Raw genomic sequence first — 10,099 nt, forward strand, 5'->3', positions numbered from 1 at the left:
CATTTCCTAACAAATGGGGCGATGTCGTTTTTTCTGACATGGGGCGATGTCGTTTTTTCTGACAGCAGCATAGAATTCCATTGTGTATAAATACCACATCTCTTTGATCCACTCATCAACTGAGGGACATCTAGGTTGGTTCCATATCTTTGCTATGGTGAATAATGCTGCAATGAACATTGTTGTGCTAGTGGATTTAGTATGCCCTAGATTCTGGATGGTTGGGTAAAGGTCAAGTAGTGGAATTGCTAGGTCATAGGGGAGTTCTATGTTTAGCCTTTTGAGGCACTGCCATACTGCTTTCCATAGTGGTTGAATGAGTTTGCACTCCTACCAACAGTGTAGTAGTGATCCCTCCTGGCCACATCCCCTCCAGCATCTGTTATTATTCGCTTTCCTGATCCTGGCCATTCTAACTGGAGTGAGGTGGAATCTTAGAGTTGTTTTGATTTGCATTTCTTTTATGACCAGATGTATTGAGCATTTCTTCATGTGTCTATAGGCCATTTTAGTTTCTTCTTCAGAGAAGACTCTCTTTAAGTCTTTGGCCCATTTTTTAATGGGATGGTTGCTACTTTGGAGATTAGTTTTGGAGTGATTCAATTTTTTGAGTTGTTGATATATTTTAGATATGAGGCCTTTGTCCGTTGTTTGGTTGGTAAAGATCTTCTCCCACTCTGTAGGCTTCCTAATTAATTTACTAGCCATGTCCTTTGCCATACAAAAGCTCCGCAGTTTAATGCAGTCCCACTTATCCAGCCTTTCTCTGATTTGTTGTGATTCTTGGTCCTTATTAAGAAAGTTTCAACCTATGCCAAGGGGGCCTAGTGTATCTCCTATTCCTTCTTGTAAAGTTTTCATTGTGTCAGCTTTTCCCTCCAGGTCTTTGATCCATTTGTAGTTAATTCTAGTGCAGGGTGACAAAGAAGGATCCAACTTTAGTTTTCTGCAGGTGCTTAACCAGTTCTGCCAACACCACTTGTTGAAGAGGCTATTTTTCTTCCATTCTATTTTTTGGCTCCCTTGCCAAAATTGGGTGGCCATAGGTGTTTTGCGGTCTTTATTAAGAAAGTTTCTATCTGTGATAAGGAGATCTAGTGCATTTTCAATGTATCTGCTTTTATCTCCAGGTCTTTGATCCATTTGGAGTTAACCTGATTCAGGGTGACAAAGAATAATCCAACTTTAGTTTTCTGCAGGTGCTTAAGGAGTTCTGCCAGCACCTCTTGTTGAAGAGTCGGTCTTTCTGCCATTCAACTTTTCTGGCTGCCTTATGAAAGGTTAGCCATAGGTCTGTGTGTTGATATCTGGGTCTTCATTTCTATTCCATTGGTCCACAGGCCTATACATGTCCAGTATCAAGCTGTTTTGTTTATGATAGCTCTATAATAGAATCTAAAGTTTTGTATTGAAATTCCTTCTGTGCTGTTCATTCTGGTAAGTATTGTTTTTGCTATGCGGTGTGTTTTATTATTCCATATGGATTTTTGGATTGGTTACTGTATTTCCTGAAAGAATGACATTGGGATATTGATGGGTATGGCACTGTATTTGTCGATAGCCCTTGGCAGGATTGCCATTTTCATGATTTCATTTCTTCCAGGAGCATGGGAGATATTTCCACTCCCTCAGATCTGGTTTAATTCCTATTTTCAGGATTTCAAAGTTTTCATTAAAAGGTCCTTTACATCCGTAGTTAATTCTTCAGTATTTTTTTGAGGCTATTGTGAAATGAGTTGCTTTCATGATTCTTGCCTTGCGCTTCTCACTGTTGGCAAACACGAAATTTTTCATTTTTGAGGGTTAATTTTATACCCTGCTGCTTTGCTCAAGTTTCGAATCAGTTCAAGCAACTTGGGAGTCTATAGGGTTCTTTAAATACAGAATCATATCATCTGCAAAGAGGGAAATTTTCACATCCTCTTTCCCTATTTGGAACCCTTTTTTGTCTGTTTCTTTCTTATTGTTTTGGCTAGGAATTCTAATACTATATTAAATAGGAGTGGAGAGAGTAGGCGTCCTTGTCTCATTCCAGATTTTAGAGGAAATGGCTTTAGCTTTTCACCATTAAGTATAATGCTAGATGTAGGTTTGTAATACACAGCCTTTATTATACTGAGGTTTCTGCATCTATTGAGATAACCATGGAATTCTTGTCTTTCCTCCTGTTTATGTGATACTAATTGACTTGCATATAATGAACCAGCTTTGCATCCCTTTTTATGAATTCTGTTTGATCAGAGGGCATAATTTTTTGGATGAGTTGTTGAACATGATTCGTCAGTATTTTTTTGAGAAGTTTTGCCTTAATATTCATCAAAGAAATGGGTCTACAATTCTCTTTCTTTAATGAGTCCCTTTTTGGTTTTGGGATGAGGGTTACGCTGGCTTCACAGAATGATTTTGGCAAACAGCCTTTGCTTTCAATTTCATTGAAGAATTTGAGGAGTATTGGTGTGACCTCTGCTTTTGAAGGCTTTATTGAATTCATCTCTGAATCCATCAGTTCCTGGGCTTTTCTTGGATGTGAGGTCTCTTATTGCCATTTCTATTTCATTACTTGAAATGAGTCTATTTAGTTGGTTGAGGTCTTCTTGGTTCAGTTTGGCTAGACATTCATCCATCACTTCTAAATTCTCAAATTCATAGCATTAAGCTGTGAAAAGTATTCCCTTATGGTGCTCTGGATCTTGGTAATTTCTGTTGTGATATTTCAATTCTTACCCATGATTTTGTTTATTTGGGTGTGCTCCCTTCTTTCTTTGGTAAGATTTGCTAAGGGTCTATTCATTTTGCTAATTTTTCATTCATTTTCTCTTTTTAATTTTATTGTCAGGATAATATATAGAGGGGATACAGTTACATTCATCAGGTAGTAGGTACATCACTTCTTACACATTGATACACCTTCTCATGTTTTTGTCCCTGTTTCCCTCCTCTCACCCCTCCCAATTATCTTCCTTCCCCCCTTTACTTCCCTATTTCAAATACAAATAAACATATATATATATATATATATATATATATATAATATACCAGATAACAAAGTCAGATAAAGTAACCACATGAGATTAACCATTAGGGCAAAACGAGAAGATAAATAACAGTACATTGAGAACAACAATCACACAAGATAAAGCTCTTGTTTCCATATTCCACGACTACTACACTAAATATGATTTTTTCCACATCTTTACATTTCCTTACAAGTGGGGTGATGTCATTCTTTCAGATGAAAGCATAGAATTCCATTGTTTATAAGTATCACATCTTGATCCATTCATCAATTGAGGGGCATCTGAGTTGGTTCCATATCTTCGCTATGGTAAGTAATCCTGCAATGGCAATTAAAAGGAACAAATAAAATTGAAAACAATGAAAAAAGAAGTAAAAATTTAAAAATTATAATTAGAAAGAATATTTTTTCAGTTTTTTTGGGGGAAACTTGTGTGTCCACTGAATTTGGGATCCAATCTCTTTATGAAGTCTCTTTTCTCCTCTGATAATTTGTTTTCCTTTGCCTTATTGGTTTTTCCAAACAGTTTGCTTGAGTGGGCAGAAAAAGTTCTGCCTTAGAGACTTGAGATCTTTTTGTCTGCCTACCCTGGTTAATTTACTGGCAGGATGATGAGGTTTATCTGTCCTGTAGTAGAAAGTTGGCTGTTTTTGATACCTTGAATGTGAATGGAGTTGTATTCTATCTGGAGTCAATATCAGGCTTCAGAACTCACTCTGATCCAACCTGGGGCCAAAATTATTATTATTTTTTTTGCCAGTTCAGCTGAGAGTGGCTGGGGGTGGGACCACCTCTGGCTTTGTTTAATTGCAGAAGGAAGCCACAATACCCAGGGAGGAATTGCTCCCTCCAGGCCAGGGAACCAATGACAGGGCTAAGTGATACTGATCAGGTTCTGTTGCCCTTTATAGAAATGGCACTGCTGATACCCCTTCTCAGGCTCCATTTATGTGCTAGTTGGTCTGGCAGGGTCTTTGCCAGTAGCCAAGATGGTGCTGCTCTCAGCTAGTAGGGAAGGGGCTACCTTTCCAATGCCACTCTATGTGAAGGTGTGAGAATGTCTTTAGTGAGATACTCATATGTCCCTGGGTTTTTGGCTCCTTCTGTGATCTGTGTCTGTCTATAGTCAAAGGGATGAAGATTTCTGCTTGTAGTCACCTGGTCTGTGCTGCAGGTAAGTAAGGCGCTCAGTGCTCAGACTCTGGTGCCTTTGTCTTGGCACAGCTGCTCTGGGAGTGGCAGCTACTGCTGCTTCAGCCTCTGCCTCTGCTGCTACCACCTCTGCTGCTGCTGGTGTTAGCTCAAAATTGTCTTCTTAAGCAGACTACCTGACTTTTTCTTCTCTGTCCAAGATCTCTGTGCTACTCTAGCTTACTTGATGTCACTCTTTAGCTATAAAATTTCCACTAGAATGCTAAAACTGGTTCTTGGCAAGAGCATAGGTAGGCTTACCCTGAAGGTCCACCATCCTCCCAGAACCAGAGGGAAAAAAATCTTAATAAACCAGATAAACTCTAATAGTTAAAGACAGATGCCATGGTGTATCTGAGGAGATTCAGGAGAGTCAAGAGACATGTAACATAGTGCAGTGGTGGCTGAGGTAGCAGGGTCTAAATGTCATAGACAGAGGGCAGGCGGGTGGTGTCTCAAGAGATAAAAGGGTATCCCAACTTCATAGTATAGATCTGGCAGACGTGAGAACGTATTGTAAAAGTCCACATCCGTACCCCTAAAAATTCAGGCACATCTATCACCGGAGGTTTGGAATAAAGTTTCACCTCTAAATTTTCTGAAAGTTCATATCATCCAACAATATGGCAAGAAGCTGCCAGTTAGACCTAGTATACATATTTCAATTTTCATTTTTTTTCAAACATGAATGTAATGTTACAATCAGTAGGGGAGTCTCTTTAAAACAGTAATTTGTAATATAAAAGTCAGGGGAGGAAGTCTCCTGTTTTGCAACTTATAAGATCTTTGGAAAGCTGATAATGTAAGATCTGTAATGTTAAGGAGCAATAAAGTATTAATTGGACAGTTTTATTTTCCTCTATGCATGCAGTGCATCTTTGACCCCGCAGAGGTTCATTTGAAGCAAACCCTAGATGCCGAGTTAAAATGGTTAATCTTTGTGCTTAATCAACATTGTCGAAATTGCTACTTCTGTGATTAGGATATGCCTTTTTTGAGAAAATTCCTCTAACCTGAAGTAAAAAGAATTGATTGACAGAAATTCAATTTTATCTCTAAAGGGTTTTTTTTGTCTTAATCATGTGTTATTAACCCTGAGATCAAGAGGTCAATGGATAGCTGAGTGACCAAATGAAAGATGTGTCACCTGGACAACGGCCTTCCACTGTGAACATTTTTCTAAACCACCTACTGGGAAGAATGTTCCAAGAATTTTCTGCTTGCTTTTTTTGTATGCCTGGCAGGCTTATAGTTTATGAATATATATTGCTAATAGCTTTGGAAGCCATTAGTTATTTCCTATGTTCCTGGGACTTTTTAGAATGTTGAAACTGGAAGAAAAGGAAAATCTGCAAGAACTATGACCCTGGAGTCTTGATTCTTGAGGGGCAGCAATGTATTTGCTTGGTTTTCTAATTAAGATTCTTTGTCTTCCTGTAGATAAGCATATTGTCAATCTTCTTTTGTTCAGCTCACATGCCAAGGTCCTTCCAGCTCAAATTTATATGACATTTCTTAGTACATCTACTTTTGCCCTGTATCTACAGAGTTGATTTTCCTTAGTAATCTGGTTAATTCATTTTGTTCTATGATGTTCCTTAGTAATCTGGTTAATTCATTTTATTCTGTTATTTATCATGACCGATAAAAATTTTATAATTTATTTTATTTTTTATTGGAATTCCACTGATCCTAGGAACTAAAGAAAAACTACAGATGAGCAGAAGACAGGATTCACTAGATGATGATGTTCCTCCTTGAAAGGTTTATTTTCCCCCTTTCGCTTCTGTCTTCACTCCTTCACTTCTTTCCTTCTTTTTTCTTTCCTTTGAGTGTTTTTGATTTGCATTTCTTTTATGGCCAGAGATGTCTAGCATTTCTTTATGTGTCTATAGGCCCTTCTTATTTCCTCTTCAGAGACGTGTTTCTTCAAGTCCTTAGCCCATCTTTTAATGGGATGGTTGTTTCTTTGAAGATTTGTTTTGCAGAAATTCAATTTATTTTATCTGTAGATATATCTTTGATTAATAGAATGGAATAAAGTCAGGCTCTTCAACAAATGGTGTTTGCAGAACTGGTTAAGCACCTACGGAAAACTAAAGTTGCATCAGTCTATGTCACCCTGAACTGCCGGGGCCAACCGGCAGCAAACCAGGGTTCGCAGATTGGGGTTCCTGAAATAGGGGACAAGGACTAGGAAGAAATAGAAGACAGACAGACACACTGGGTCCGGGATGTCCGCAGTCCAGGTAAAGACTGCCGCATTTATTTTTCACTCCCGCTTCTTCCCTCCTCCAGACCCAGGGAACCTCCAGGTGTTACATTCATATGGTAAATCTCAGGTAATTTACATAGAATAGGGCCAGAAAACAATAAGACAATAAAGCCATTGTCTGATGCAAGTCAAGGTACAGTTTGATTCCACTCTGGCTCCCAACACTGAACCAGGATTAATTCCAAATGGATCAAAGCTCTCGAGGTAGAGGCAGTTACCCTGAAAATTTTAAAAGAAGGAATAGGAGCTACACGAGGTCTCCTAGGCACAAGTCAAAACTTTCTTAATAAAGGTCCAGAAATAAAACAAATTAAAGAAAGGTTGCACAAATGGGACAGCATTGTACTGCAGAAATTCTGTATGGCAAAGTACATAGCTAGCAAGCTAATCAGAAAGCCCACAGAGTGAGAGAAGCCATACAATAATGATCATTGAGTTGAAATTACCATTAATGATATCCCTCTCTACTATTTTATTCATAGAATAGAAATATCAGATTCAGCCAAACTATATTCATAAACTGTTAGTGAGAGAATTTGAAGATAACATAAAGGGAAAAATAATTTGGTAAACAATTAGAAAGCAGCCTTTAACTAGTTTTCATGTTGTTTTCTACCAAATCAAAGAAAGACTGCAGATGATTGTCACTAAAGAAGAGTTACGAATCCATAAACTTGTGATAAAAAAAGAAAACAGATTTAGCCTTTGCTATATTCAGAATCATGATTATGTTCTTCTTTTCCCACACTTTTAGACAGTTTATTTTATTTGGAGTTTCATAGTATATGTCTTCTAGAAGAGGATCACAATAGCTCAATAGCTATGTACCATATAAGATGACCAAAGCAAAATGAACTCCAAGATATGGAAACTACAGGGTTTTTCTTAGTCGTAGATTTTTTTGTCATTGTTTTTAATTTACTGTGTGAAGTTAGTTTTTCTTTCTTTTTTCCTTTATTTTATCCCCTATTGTCACTCTATTTGATTTTAGTACCTTGTGACTTCTCTGAATTAGCAAAGGGAAGGGGAGCAACAAAATCATGACACAAAGGACAAAGGGTGAACCAAGGTAACAGTGATACTCATAAGAAAATATGTTGGAAATTAACTGTAAAACTCGGTGGGAAAGTGGGGGAAGGAGAGTAGGGGAGAAAAGACAGGTAATAATGATCAACAAAGAATGTACTCATTACCTTATGTATGTAACTGTAAGCCCTCTGGACATCGCCTTGATAATAAAATTATATTTCAACTAAAGTTAAATGAGTTCCCCATTCTCATTCCATAGCCATCTACTTGATTTCCTAAGAAGGTTAAAAATGGAGAGATTCTTCAAAGTAGAACTAAGACACTAAGCTACCTTTGACATTTTTTTTATCAATTAATACCATTATGCCTGAGTAAACTAAGAAGTGATTGAATCCAAGAGGGCAACTACCTGGAAGAGAACAACACGTAGGATCACAGAATTCTCTTATCTAAATGATATAGTAGAGTTCAATTTGCTCAATTTTTCACTCAAATTATGATTTCTAAAATATCCCTCTAAAATTGTCAGGCAACATGTACTTCAGTATCTTTGTCATGAAGGACACCTTACTACTGGGTAGCCATTTCCTTTTGTTTTTTTCTTCTTCAATGTATTTTTATTGTAATTAATAGAAGAGTTATATTATATTCACCAGAGAGAAGGTACACTATTTCATTGCTACCCCTTCTCATGTTTTTGTGCCCATTTCCTTTCCCCCACCCCCTCCCTTCATCTTGTTTGCCCCCCTTCTCTATCTTATTTCAAATAAAAAAATATACAACATATCAGATAACAAGGTAAGATAATGTAACAAATGAGATAACAAAGCAAAAGAGATGAGAAATAACATAGTACATTAAGAAGAACAATCATATATTATATGGGTATTGTTTCCATACCCTGGAGTCCTTTCTTTTAGCTTCATCTTATATGGCCTATGTATCTAGGTTTTGCCCTATTGCAAATGTCTCCTAGGTGAATGCAAGGTTTATAGTAATTATGACAAATGAGGGAAAACATTGAGCCTATGTTCCTCTGGTTCTTGGCTTACTTCACTTAATATGATTTTTTCTAAATTTTTCTATTTCCTTACAAATGGGCAAAGTCGTTCTTTCTGAAAGCAGTATAGAACTCCATTGTGTATAAATACACAAAGTCACTAGAGTGCCAGCCTTGAGGAAAAGAACTCAGACACAGCTGGCTCCCAAACCCTAATTTTAAGCACCTTGTTTTTTTTAAATCCAACCAATCACTAAGATGGTATATGTACTTTAAAATTAAGAATTTGGTTTGTTAAAACTAATAATTCATGATTAGTGATAATTGCAACAAAATTTAAATTTCAATTTGCTTAGTTCCGTCAGACAAATCCTTGGAGCTCTATGTTTACTCTTTTGCAGAACTGGCAATGGAATACTATGCTGTTGTCAGAAAGAACGACATCGCCCCATTTGTAAGGAAATGGAAAGACTTCGAAAAAAATCATATTAAGTGAAGTAAGCCAGACTCTAAGGAACACAGCCTCAATGGTTTCCCTCATTTGTCATAATCAGTAGATACTTTGGGCTCTCCTAGCAGAGATTCGCAATAGAGCAAAACCTAGATACATAAGGCCATACAGTATGATGCTAAATGAAAGGACCTCTAGGATATAGAAACAAAAGCCATATAATGAGTGATTGTTGTCCTTAATGTACTATGTTATCTCTCATCTCTTTTGCTGTCCCTTGGTTATCTCATATTGTTACAGTATTTCACTTTGTTATCTGATATATTGGATATATGTGTATATGGTTATTTGAAATTGGATAGGGAACAGGGGAAAACAAGATGAAGAGTGGGGGTTGAGGGAAGGGAAATGGGGACCAAGACATGAGAAAGGGTATCAATGTATGTGAAGTAATGCACCTTCTACCTTACGAATACAATGTAACCCTTCTATTAATTACAATAAAATTATTTTTAAAAAAAGAAAAGAAATTGGCTTCTGAATAACCATTTTTTTGCCAGTCCTGGGCTTGAGCTCGGGGCCTGAGCACTGTCCTTGTACTTTCTCAAGTTTAGAGCTCTACCACTTGAGGGTCAGCACAACTTCTGGCTTTTTTCTACGTATGTGGTACCGAGGAATTGAACCCAGGTCTTCATGCATGCTAGTCAAAGCACTCTACCACTAGGCCTAACTCCCAGCCCCTGAATAACCAACTTTTGCATCCCAAAATGTGAAAAATCATTTTCCCCAACGTTTATTCATTCTTGTTTCTCTTTCGCAATCCTATTTTTGTGTAGGCCTTGTGAATGGGTGTTCAAGATGTCATTTTAATTTAGCACCATCATCACTATAAGAGCAGTTGCCCAGAATTCATATTTTCAAAGGAGTTTAAAAAACTGTTTCTAAATAGATAGATGTTCTAAGAGCTGCACTGACAACAAAATCCTCTATGTGTATATGCATGTGTAGTACTTTTCCTTTTGAATTTCCATATTTCCAAATGTTTGTAACATTTCTGTAGTTCAAACAATTCCTTGGCAAAAGTTTCCTTCACCAGACGTACATATATGCATGCATTCTTCTCAACCTTTTCCTATC

Source organism: Megascapheus bottae, chromosome X, assembly GCF_031878675.1.
Source record: "Megascapheus bottae isolate mThoBot1 chromosome X, mThoBot2.hap1, whole genome shotgun sequence".
Classification (NCBI taxonomy): Eukaryota; Metazoa; Chordata; class Mammalia; order Rodentia; family Geomyidae; genus Megascapheus; species Megascapheus bottae.